Below are 13,301 nucleotides of genomic sequence, written 5' to 3'. Positions count from 1 at the left end.
TTTAGAGCAAGTCTTGAAATCAAATAGTAAAACCCAATTATTACATTGCTTTGGCTATTTTTATTTCTTTTTAGTTGCTTGTATATTTTAGAGTCAGCCTGTTAACTTCTACAGAAAATGACTGCTAGGATTTTGATTGGGACTACGTTAAGTCTGTAGATTAATTTAGAAAGAAGTGATATCTTAACAAGTTTATATATTATAAAACATGAACACACTATAGCTCACCGTTTATTTATATCTTCTTTGATTTCCTTTATATCTTCTTTGATTTCCCTCAGTATGTCTCCTATAGGTACAGTCTTGCACATTTAAATATGTTATTCTTAATTTAATTTTTAATGCTTTATGTTACTATGAATGGTATTCTTTTTAAATTTCATTTTTAAATTTTTGTTACTCACATATAAAAATATAATTGGTCTTTGCATATTGATTGCATCCAGTGAGCCTGGTAAATTTACCTTTATTGTAGTAGTTTTATTTTTTCTATTTTTTTTTTTTTTTAGATTCCTTTGGATTCTCTATGTACTTAATTGTGTTATGCCTCCAGCTTTGTTCTTTTTGCTTAGGATTGTCTTGTCTATGTGGGCTCTTTTTTGGTTCCATATGAAATTTAAAGTAGTTTTTTTCCAATTCTGTGAAGAAAGCAATGGCAACAAAAGTCAAAATAGACAAATTGGATCTAATTAAACTAAAGAGTTTCTGCACAGCAAAAGAAACTATCATCCAAGTGAATAGGCAACCTTCAGAATGGGAGAACAATTTTGCAATCTATCCTTCTGACAAAGGGCTAATATCCAGAATCTACAAAGAACTTAAATTTACAAGAAAAAAACAACTCCATCAAAAAGTAGGGGAAGGATATGAACAGACGCTTCTCAAAAGAGGACATTTATGTGGCCAACAAACATGAAAAAAAGCTCATCATCACTGGTCATTAGAGAAATGCAAATCAAAACCACCATGAGATACCATTTCACGCCAGTTAGAATAGTGATCATTAAAAAGTCAGGAAATAACAGATGCTGGAGGGGAAGTGGAGAAACAGGAACGCTTTTACACTGTTGGTGGGAGTCTAAATTAGTTCAATCATTATGAAAGACAGTGTGGTGATTCCTCAAGGATCTAAAACTAGAAATACCATTTGACCTAGCCATCCCATTACTGGGTATATACCCAAAGGATTATAAATCATTCTACTATAAAGACACAAGCACACGTATGTTTATTGTGGCTCTGTTCACAATAGCAAAGACTTGGAACCAACCCAAATGCCCATCAGTGACAGACTGGATAAAGAAAATGTGGCACATATACACCATGGAATACTATGCAGCCATAAAAAAGGATGAGTCCTTGTCCTTTGCAGGGACATGGGTGAAGCTGGAAACCATCATTCTCAGCAAACTAACACAGGAACAGAAAACCAAACACTACATGTTCTCACTCATAAGTGGGAGTTGAACAATCAGAACACATGGACACGGTTTGGGAGGCCAAGGGGGGCGGATCATGGGGTCAGGAGATGGAGACCATCCTGGCTAACGTGGTGAAACCCCGTCTCTACTAAAAATAAAAAAAAAAAAAAAAAAAAAAAAAAAAAAAAAATTAGCCTGGTGTGGTGGCGGGCGCCTGTAGTTCCAGCTACTCAGGAGGCTGAGGCAGGAGAATGGCGTGAACCTGGGAGGCAGAGCTTGCAATGAGCCCAGATCACACCACTGCACTCCAGCCTGGGCAACAGAACAAGACTCTGTTTTGTTTTTTTTTTTTTAAAAAAAGGAACACATGGACACGGGTGGAGGCGGAGAGCATCACACACTGCGGCCTGTCAGAGGGTGGTGGTTTGGGGGAGGGATAGCATCAGGAGAAATACCTAATGTAGATAACAGGTTGATGGGTGCAGCACACCACATGGCGTGTGTATACCTATGTAACAAACCCACAGCAAACCCACACGTTCTGCACATGTACCTCAGAACTTAAAGTATAATAATAATATTATTTTTTTCTTTTTATTCCTGTTACTTTATTTCATGTGTTTATATCCCCCTTGTCACTGACCTAGGAAATCGCATGCTTTCTTTTTCACTTAAAATTTCTTCTCATTGTCATCAAAATGATTTTCTAAACCTTCTGAAAAATAGATCCTTGATTATTGATTATTGTAGTTGACTGATTTCTTCTTATAATTAAACTAAATTTGTGGATTTTTGTGTGTGTGTGTGTGTGAGACAGAGTCTCGCTCTGTCGCCCAGGCTGGAGTGCAGTGGTGCCATCTCGGCTCACTGCAAGCTCCGCTTCCCCGGTTCAGTCATTCTCCTGCCTCAGCCTCCCAAGTAGCTGGGACTACAGGTGCCCGCCACCATGCCTAGCTATTTTTTTTTTCTATATTTTTAGTGGACATGGCGTTTCACCATGTTAGCCAGGATGGTCTCCATCTCCTGGCCTCCTGATCCGCCTGCCTCCGCCTACCAAAGTGCTGGGATTACAGGTGTGAGCCACCGTGCTCAGCTCAGTGTTACAGCTCTTAAAGATGGCAAGGACCTAAAGAGTGAGCAGCAGCAGCAAGACTTATTGTGAAGAGTGAAAGAACAAAGCTTCCCCAGACTTGAAGGGAATCTGACCAGCTTGCTGCTGCTGGCTGGGGGTGACCAGCTTTTATTCCCTTATTTGTCCCAGTCCATGTCCTGCTGATTGGTCCATTTCACAAAGTGCTGATTGGTCCATTTTACAGAGTGCTGATTGGTCCATTTTACAGAGTGCTGATTGGTCCATTTTACAGAGTGCTGATTGGCACATTTTACAAACCTCTAGCTAGATACAGAGCACTGCTCAGTGCATTTTACAAACCTTTTGTAGAAAAGTTCTCCAAGTCCCCACTAGAACCAGGAAGTCCAGCTGGCTTCACCTCTCAGTACTACACTTAAACCCAGGCAAGAAGGACTTGCCCTGGGCCCTGAGTTTTAGACAGGTCTCTGTTCTGGTCTCCTCTGGTCAAGCACCTCTCTCCAGGCCAAGAAAGACATGGGGTTAAGGGTATGCTAATTGGTGCCTGCATGCTCCTTTTAGACCAAGGTTATCTGGGATCCTGGACCTTCCAGCATCTATGTGGCCTCTTCCTGTATTCATTGTTCACTCCTCCTGGGGGCAGACTGTGCAGCTTGTATGCGAACCCTTAGGCCTCAGGGATAATTAGAAGGTGGATTTGCAGAGGTAGAATATGGCTGGAATTTAGATGTTTAGACCAGTGTATCCAAAAGTGCAGGACAGAGATCCCCTGCAAGGTGAGGTGATGCGGAGGGAGGTTAGAGAAGAGCAGGAGCTGCTCCATGTTCCAGCTTAGACTTTTTAAGAGCCTGATGCTGCTGAATTTAAACCCAGATTCCAAGTTGTTGTTATAAAGCTATTTATTAGAGTGGAATGATAAACAGTTTGTTAGGTTGTTTTATAATTTTAAGATATTTAGACACCTAGCATGTGGGTCTCCATCTGAACCCTTACTTTGTATTCCACAAATATTAGGGTTCAATGACTTTGAAAAATATATTCCCTCCACAATACTCTCTCCTCTCACCTCACTTAAATTCAATTTTTTTCATAGCCTATTTTAAGTTCTTATGAGACCTGCTTGACTTTATATTTTAGATTCTTTTATTTCCTGTGAACCATTGTGTTATCTGCTGTCTGCACAAACTGCATGGTATACATCCAATATTATTAGGATTTTAAAAAATCATTGTATTTGATAGCCCCTGCAGTAGTTTATTGTCAGAGACCATATTGTAACATCCTTTCTCTCTTCCCTCTGGTAATGTCACGAGCAAAGGCATTCAGATTGCGAGCACAATCTGACTCCAGTGGAGGTCTCAATACAAATTATTGTTTACTATTAGCTTTTTGGTTATTGTCTTACTGAAATATTTTAAATGTCTACTGTAACCCAATACAAAAACAATGTAAATTGTATTATGTAAGCTAATAGGTTTGTGGATTATTATTTATTCTATCACCTGCTGAAAGATTCGATTTTTTCTTTCATAGAAACTGAGGGTTGGAAAGACTGTGCATGTATGCATTTGATGGTGATGGTGACGGTGATGGTGGTGGTGATGGTGCTGATGGTGTTGATGATGGTGGTGGTAATGGTGATTAAGGTTGTGCTGGTGAGGGTGGTGGTGATGGTGACGGTAGTAATGGTGATGGTGGTGGTGGCGAAGGTGATGGGGCTGTGGGGTGGTAGTGAGGGGGGTGGTGGTGATAATGGTGATGGTGGTGGTGATGGTTTCGGTGGTGGTGGTTGTAATGGTTGTAGTGTTGGTGATAATGGTGGTGATGGTGAAGGTAGTAGTGGTGGCAGTGAAAGTGGTGGAGGTGATGGTGGTGGTAATGATAAATGGTGGCAATGATAATGGTGGTAGTGACAGTGATGGTGGTGATGGTGATGGTTTCAGTGGTGGTGGTGGTGGTAGTGGTAATGGTGGTGATGGCAAAGGTAGTTGTGGAGGCTGTGGTGGTGGAAGTGATGGTGGTGGAAGTGATGGTAGTGGTGATGGTGATGGTGAGAGCTGGAATTGTGCTGGTGGCGATGATGGTGATGGTAGTAAAAGTGGTGGTGATGGCAGTAATGGTGATGGTGGTGATAAAGTTGGTGGTGCAGATGGTGATTGTGGTGGTGGTGGTTATGGTGGTGATGATGCTGCTGGTGGTAACAGTTGTCATGGTGGTGGTTGTGATGGTGATGGTGAGGGTGGTGGTGGTGTCATTGTTGGTGGTGAAGGTGGTGGTGGTGGTTGTGGTTGCCAAGGTAGGTGGTAGTGGTGATGATAGTAGTTGTGGTTAAGATGGTGGTGATTAGCAGTTGTGGTGGTGGTGATGGTGGTGGTTGTGAAGGTAGTGGTGATGAAGGTGATTGTGGTGGTGGTGATGGGGATAGGGAAGGGGGTGGTTGTGTTGATGGTGATAATAGTGGTGGTGATGTTAGTGGTGATGGTGATGGTAGTGGTAATGGTGGTAGTTATAATGGTGGTTGTGAAGGTAGTGTTTGTGGTGGTGGTGATAATACTGGTGATGATAGTGCTGGTAGTGGTGGTGGTGGTGGTGGTGGTAGGCAATGGTGATGTGCTTCATAGTAATGGTGGTGGTGGTGGTGTAATATGTGTTTTAAACTGGGAGCAGTATTTTATCTTCCCCCCATCCCATACCCACCTCTCCTTCCTTGGCCATGTATATTCTGCTACCATGCCTAGCCTCCTCACTTAAATTATAATACTGTGGCATTTAAGAGATTTATTTTAAACTATTAGAATTCTAATGCCTAGAATGTTATTCTGTTTCTAAGAGATACTTACTGAATATGTGTTCTTGATACTGATTCTGGAGCCAGTGTTTCTTCAGTGCCCAAAGCCAGGAGTTTGGGGCAGGGTGGAAAATGCAAATTTAAGGTTGGGCAAGTTGGGAGTGAAGCATGAGATTCACCATCTGATACAGTGGCATTGGAATTTTGGTGGAGTTTATTCAGACTTTATAAAAAGTTATTGTACTTTACTAGATGCCACTTGCTGTTATACACGTTTGAGGTAACATCTGTGTATAAACAGATAAGGGACCCAGACCTCCTAAGGCTCACATGTTATCATAAGAAGGCAGAACATTAACAGTAAACATAGTGGGTATGTAAAATGGGGACATGTTATAGAACAATAAACAAATCAAGATAAGGAGAAGGGATGTGAGCACAGGTAGGGGTTGGGGTTGAAATGTTAAGTGGGCTGGTCCCATTGAGAAGATGACATTTCAGCAGACTTAAATAAAGGAAGGGATTTATCCATCTGGAAGTAGAGGGGAAGGTCATTTCTGTCAGGGAACGGTGAGTGCAAAGAATTGAGATTGTGCCTGGGCAGAGTGGGGGGTGTTCTGAGAACTGTGAGGAGGCCACCGTGGCTGGAAGGCATTATGCTATTGGTATGTAGAACGAGATGAGATGGCAGGAGGAAGCTATCAAAGGGGTAGGGTTAAGTTGTGTATGGCTTAATGGTCATTGCAATAACTTTGGGCTTTTTTCTGGATAAAATGGGGAACAATTAAATGGCTTTGAGCAAGAGTGACTCTCTTGGACTTAATGTGTTAAAAGGACCCCTCTGGTTACTGGTTTACAGAATGAAGGAGTGAAGAAGAGAAATGGGAAGAGTGGTGAGATCTGTTAGGAAGTCACTGACTTATGCAGGAGAGAAATGAAGTAGCAGTGGAAATGGTGATAAATGGTCGGAGTTTGTATATAGTTGAAAAGTAGAGGCATTTTTGTCATTAAAAATGGAATGTTACAAGTGTATTAGTCAGGGTTCTCAAGAGGGACAGAACTAATGGAATATATATACATACACACGCACACACACATACACACGCACACGCACACACACACACACACACATCCATACATTTAAAGGGGAGTTTATTATGTATTAACTCACACGATCACAAGATCCCACAACAGGCCATCTGCAGGCTAAGGAACAAGGAGAGCCAGTCTGAGTTACAAAACTGAAGACCTTGGAGTCTGATGTTCAAGGGCAGGAAGCATCCAGTACAGGAGAAAGATGTAGGTTGGGAAGCTAGGCCAGTCTCTCTTTTCACATTTTTCTGCCTGCTTATATTCCAGCATTGCTGGGAGCTGATTAGATTGTGGCCACCCAGTTTAAGGGTGGGTGTGCCTTCCCAAGGCCACAGACTCAAATGTTCATCTCCTTTGGCAACACCCTCACAGGCACGCCCAGGATCAATACTTTGTATCCTTCAATCCAATCAAATTGACACTCAGTATTAACCATCACAAGTAAAAATAAAAATGAAATAAAATAAAATGAGCACAATTAATTACAATACAAGTATAAAGGAAATATGCTTAATAAAATAAAGGTAAGACCCTAAGAAACTAGAACATTTCAGCTGTTAAAATAACCACCATTATATTATTGTCCAACATAAAGTTAATAAAAATACTCTCTTTCTTCCCAAATTAAGGTTGGGGTGGGGACAAGATCTGGAGATTGGACGTAATAAATAGAGAGACGTTAGTCTACAAGAAGGAAGGTGCTCACTCAATGCAAGATGAAGTTCGAAGTGGATGGTTGGAATATAAAGATACTAAACCTGATAGAAATGTTCTAAGCCAGAGTTTAAGGGTTTGAAATTTGGTACATTTTCTTTTATTTCTTTTTTTTTCTTTTCCTTAAAAAGGCATAGAAAGAGGACTATGGAAAGCAGGGAGAAGAAACGTCAGAAGAGAAAGCTTAGGGTGCACCAAATATCTACTTTGTGCTAACGTTGTATTACTACTCCAAGACATACCAAAGCCTGCATAAATTATCCTGACAGTCAATGCTCCTGCAATTACATTGGGAAAAAAATGACTTATGCTTAAATTGATACTTAACACATAAGCATCGAATGAAGAGTCCCCACCACCAGAAATATGTGCTAGAGGGGAGCTGGAGAAGGTGATGTCATCAGGGGATGAACCAGGGACAACAGCAGAATTTAAATAGTGTCTCCAAGACAGGATAGGGACTTTTAAATACATTTTTATGATTAGAAAAGTAACATGCTTTTATTATTTAAAAATACTTTGGGAAATAAAGAAAAGGAGAAATAAGGAAAGAATACTCAATTGTCCTATCAGAAAGACTGGAATTTTTAAAAGTCAACGTGAAGCTGTTACTATGTACCATTTAATAGCAGGTAAAAATATTTCCTTAATATTATCCACTGCAGTGAATACAGTATTTTGGCTGAATAAATCAATTGGTGGAATGCAGACACAGCAATGGCAACCACATCCACTTTTATTTTTTGAGACGGAGTCTCTCACTGTTACCTGGGCTGGAGTGCAGTGGTGTGATCTTGGCTCACTGCAACCTCTGCCTCCCAGGTTCACGTGATTCTCCTGCCTCAGTCTCCTGAGTAGCTGGGATTACAGGTGCACAATGACGCACCCAGCTAATTTTTTTGTATTTTTAGTAGAGATGGGATTTCACTATGTTTGCCAGACTGGTCTCAAACTCCTGATCTGCCTGCCTTGGCCTCCCAAAGTGCTGGGATTACAGGCATGAGCCACTGCGCCTGGCCCACATCCACTTTTAAGCAAACTGTCACCCGTTGCTTTCTGCAGTATTGACCTACCCTTTGTTATGCCCGAGAAGAGCCTTATTTGGTTTCCCAGCCCTCTGTTCTTCCATGGGTTGTCACAAATAGACACTGCATTTGTAAGCACCGTCATTTTGCATCTGGATTTTTGATTTAGCCAAAAGATGTGTAAAAATGTATGGAACCACATCTGAAGAAGCAAAGGAACACTACTTATTTTTCCAACCATCAGTGTGATTTACGATCACTAAACTGTTTCCCGATTCCTTATTTGAAACTTGGCCACAGCAAAAATGGAAGAGACGCAGATCTAAGGATCTGGAGTCCTTGGAAAATGGGTATCAGTGGATCAAATGCTTGGCACGGGCTTTGCTGTCAGCACCTCAGGTGCATAATGCATTTCAAATTTTAAAGTGACTACTTTCATTTTGAGGTAATTCACACTCAACTGTTTCTTTAGATAGGTCTGAGTAATAGCTATACAACAAGAAAGATATTACCTGGAATGGCTTACAACACACTTTTCAAAATTTTCCAACTAAAATTAATAGAAATATAATTTTTCTAAGGGTACAATACATGAAAATTCGAAAAAAGTTTTTAATGATCTTCTCCATCGCAGGTGCCAATATGACAAGGGAAACCACAAATCCCAATAGCACATCATGATGTTTTAAAAACAGGCAGGCAAAAACTGAATGCTTCTTGTCAACTTTTTCTGAAATGTAACAAGTTTTAAACACTGCTTATGAGACATATAGTATCTGAGCATTCTACAAGAAATGAAAATGCCTTCAAGATCTACAAGAAGTGAAAACGCCTCTCCAAATTCCAGTTTGAAAATGTTTCTCCAATAACAAAACGTCAGCTCCAAAATCCACAAAGCAATCCCGGCTTTTCATAAAAACCTTCCTTTCTGTCGCCATCCCCAGAAATGGGCCCACTGTAGCAGTTCTGGACCATCGCAGATCGCTTCTTGAGATCCACAGCTGCTACTTGTGGTTATATCATTCAAAGAAGGACGTCTACGGGTCTCTTAAGATATGCTGAAGTTTTATACTTAGGGAAACTAGGAAATCCACCAAGAGATTCAAAGAAAACAATAAAAAACAAGTAAACCAGATAAAATGAGACATCAACTCATATCCCTGGTATATTACCCCGGTAATAAAGCCAATCCTCTTTTCCCTCCTCTGCATTAACTTCCATATATTTACTCTTAAGCTAGCCATTCCATGCCTTAACATTTCAGCCTCGTCATCCTAAGTCTGTTTCTTTACTGAATATGTCTATATGTTAAGAAATCTTTCCAGAGCCTATCCTTTTCTCACATTTCGCAGGTAAGAAAAGAATATACGGGTAAGAATTAAGTAACTGAATACAGAAAACAACTGACTGAAGGAAAATCGTTAAATAATCTATCAACACACACAAATGTCCTCACCACTTTCCAGACCTCCTGACACACACACACACTTATATTGATAGTAGGTACTTGATTTTATTTTATATTTATATATTTTTATTTATTTATTTATATTATTATTTTTTTATTTATATTTATTTTTATTTTTTGAGATGGAGTCTCGCTCTGTTGCCCAGGCTGGAATGCAGTGGGGTGATCTTGGCTCACTGCAAGCTCCGCCTCCCAGGTTCATGCCATTCTCCTAGTTCAGCCTCCCGAGTAGCTGGGACTACAGGTGCCCGTCACCACGCCTGGCTAATTTTTTTTGTATTTTTAGTAGAGATGGGGTTTCACCCTGTTAGCCAGGATGGTCTTGATCTCCTGACCTCGTGATCCGCCCGCCTCAGCCTCCTAAAGTGCTGGGATTACAGGCGTGAGCCACTGTGCCTGGCCAGCAGGTACAAGATTTTAGATGTGTCAATATCTTCAACCTGCTTTAGAAACCAAGAGATGGCCTGACATCTCCAACAACCTCTATAAAATAAATGGCCAATTAAAAAGCCCTGATATGCATTAAGATTATCTAAGAAGTTGGCTATTCTGAAAATAGAATTTTAGCAAAGCTGTTTCACAATATTTTTCACAGGAACAGAGACTGATGGCCTGACATTGGTGGGCTCATTGCAAGATGCGCTGCAGACAACGTTTCCAAGGCACACGCTGCCCGCGAACGGCGCGAACCGGGCAAGACCGTGAAGGCATCAGAGAAACGCTGCCCTTGAGCCTCAGTGAAAACGACCTCACCAGGTACTGTGAATGACGCATGTTTCAGGAAAATTCAAGCTTTTGATCTTCAGATTCACATAAAAGACATACCTCACTGCTTCCTGACCAAGGATTACTTGGAAGCTTTCAGAAGCCACTGACTGCAGAAGCAGATATTTTCCACCCGAGATATCAAAGAAGATTAATTTCTGATTCACACACTTTTCTATCCCTTCGCTCTACCACTAATCTGGCCACCTTTATAGCACTAATATGATCATTATTTTTTATCACATATATATACATATAAATTTTAAAAATATAAATATATTTATATCATAATACATATTTATATATTATATAGATATACTATATAATATAAATATTTATATATTACATAAATATATTTATATAATATAAATATATTATATATATATTACAATATAAATGGTGTCCCTCAGTTGAACATAAACCACTTCAGCTTCAGGCCAGGCTACTATGATCATGGCAGATAAGTCAAAACCAAGACCACTTTGTAATATATAATATAACATAAATATTTATATATTTATATAAATATCTTTATATAATATAAATATATACATATATTTATAAATATAAAAATATAAATTTATAAATCTATTTAAATATTTATAAATATGTATTTATATTTATTTATATTTTATTTCTATGGTTTTCTTTTTTGATGTGAGGAAACCCAAAGCTCTGAACATTTTTCTAAGCCCATAGGGAAAAATGGGTTCTTAAATACTGTTTGCTGGGTCTGAGACCACAACCCTAAAGGTGTTCTTTCAAATCCTTCACAGAATAATTCCCTTTTTATATTGCCATCTAATACTCTCACATTTCCCTCAAATTTTCCTCACATTACTACTACCAACCTTCAGTCTTCTAGGATATGAACCTTAATTCGTGTTGTCAAAATGATTCTGCCGAGGTCATTACAGTCCTATCAACAAGGACTGGTCAATCCTGAGAACACTAATATTGGGGCTACCCTGACCACGTTGCTTAATTTGTTTTCTTCAGAGACACTTCATTTAAAATTGACTCAAAAAATTTGTCTTCAGACGGGCACGGTGTCTTTCACCTGTAATCCCAGCACTTTGGGAGGCCAAGGCGGGCGGATCACGAGGTCAGGAGTTTGAGACCAGCCTGACCAATATGGTGAAACCCCATTTCTACTAAAAAAACACAAAAATTAGCTGGGCATGGTGGTGAGTGCCTATAGTCCCCGCTACTCAGGAGGCTGAGGCAGGTGAATTGCTGGAACCCGAGAGGCGGAGGCTGCAGTGAGCCAAGATAGTGCCACTGCACTCCAGCCTGGGTGATAGAGTGAGACTTTGTCTCAAAAAAAAACAAAAACAAAAACATTGTTTTCATAAAGGGACACAAAACAGGCTCCTTCCTATTGCAGTAAATACTTTCATTCCGAATACAGTCCGTGTATCACCAGATCATTCTTTCCTATACTGACAAGTGATTGACACCTGCCGATCACACATAAAAGCATTCCGTGTGTTCAGGATAATTGTTAGAGGTCTGCAAATATTTAAAGTTATCACACCTCCAGTTGATAATATTTCCATTGAAAAATTACCCAGAACCTTTTAAAGTGAGGTCTATACAAGTCTATTTATAAAATTTCCAGAAGTGACAACTGTGATAAATCTATATGCATGCTGTGGTCAACTGCAATTGTCATGTTAGAAATACTAAAATGGAAAGTTAGTCCAAAATCTTTCCTTGACTCTAACAAAAGTCTAAAAATCCAACAAAGCATTGTTCTTACAGATAATCACACAGCGCTTGCTTTCCCCTTAACTAGCCAAGAGGAAATCCATGTTACAGGGAACACTGTTCACTACATCCACATACTGCGGGACAAATAAGCTCATGATAAAACTAAGAAAAAAGAAAGTCACCTGGTTCTCTAAACAGATTCAGCTGGATTCGCTGGGTTTTACATTCTCGACCCCTGGCTTCAAAACTTGTTTCAAGATCTAAGACTTGTTTTTCGTTTTCCCTGATAACTGCTTTTGTTGCAATCAGTTGAAGTGTCCTGTACACACTCTGAAGTGCTACTAGGCAGCTATTGTCATGTTCGATGATCCCACAAATCTCCCGAAGCAGGAGAAATTAATCCAAGTCCAACCACAGACTGTGTTCTCTAAGCAACTTCCTGTTCCGAACAATATCAGGCATGGCGAAAATCCGAAGGGACTGATTAAGACCCTGTGGCCTAACTTGTTTGCTTTTGGCCAAATCAAGGGGACTGAGGAAGAGAAAAGCAGCCGCTGGCATCCAGGAGCTGGCCTGGCACGCACAGCTGGGCAATGGTGTCCCTCAGCTGAACCTAAACCACTTCAACTTCAGGCCAGGCTACTAGGATCATGGCAGATAAGTCAAAAGCAAGACCACTTTGTAATCATGTCTGAACACGGGTAGACACTAGCATTGTCCAAGCCACAATTTTTCTCCTGCAGAATCAGTTTATAAATATTCACTAATTATTGTTTATTTTTCTCTCCAAATGAGGTAGGAGCGCTGTGATGAACAAGTGCAGTTGGGCTTGATTTTCTCTCATGACAACAGTGTGGGGTAGAAGCCCTGGAAAGGAAGCTTGTGGGGAGTTCCTGGTTGGTCCGTCTGTCATAACTAGAGGCCGCTGAGAGTGGGGTTAAGTGACCAGGTGACAGGCTAATCCCAACAGTCCTCCTGTTTCCTGTTTGGAAGCAGGAGGATCAGGTCTTAGGAGAAATACTATAGGAACGAAGAGAGAAGCGAATCATATTGTTTTATCCCTATTGACCCAGAACCAGGGAAAATGAATCTTGCTACACTTCCGAGAGAAAAGTTTGCCAGTCTGTCAGCAGAGCTCTAGGTAACGTGATCCTTGACCTGGGCTTTTATATGAAAGTGCTGATTGAAGAGCTTACTCCTCGTTAGCTTTGGGGTTTTCCAGGAA

At 40.3% G+C, this 13,301-nt stretch overlaps 1 pseudogene; it reads left to right on the top strand.

The window, feature by feature from the left end:
- Positions 1 to 10,303, top strand: part of LOC112610679 — a 108,983-nt pseudogene extending 98,680 nt beyond the window's left edge.
- Positions 10,304 to 13,301: the final 2,998 nt, after the last annotated feature.

Source organism: Theropithecus gelada, chromosome 17 (genome assembly GCF_003255815.1).
Source record: "Theropithecus gelada isolate Dixy chromosome 17, Tgel_1.0, whole genome shotgun sequence".
In the NCBI taxonomy this organism is placed as follows: domain Eukaryota; kingdom Metazoa; phylum Chordata; class Mammalia; order Primates; family Cercopithecidae; genus Theropithecus; species Theropithecus gelada.
Note: the sequence above shows the minus strand (reverse complement) of the source record. Positions and strands in the feature narration are given on the sequence as shown.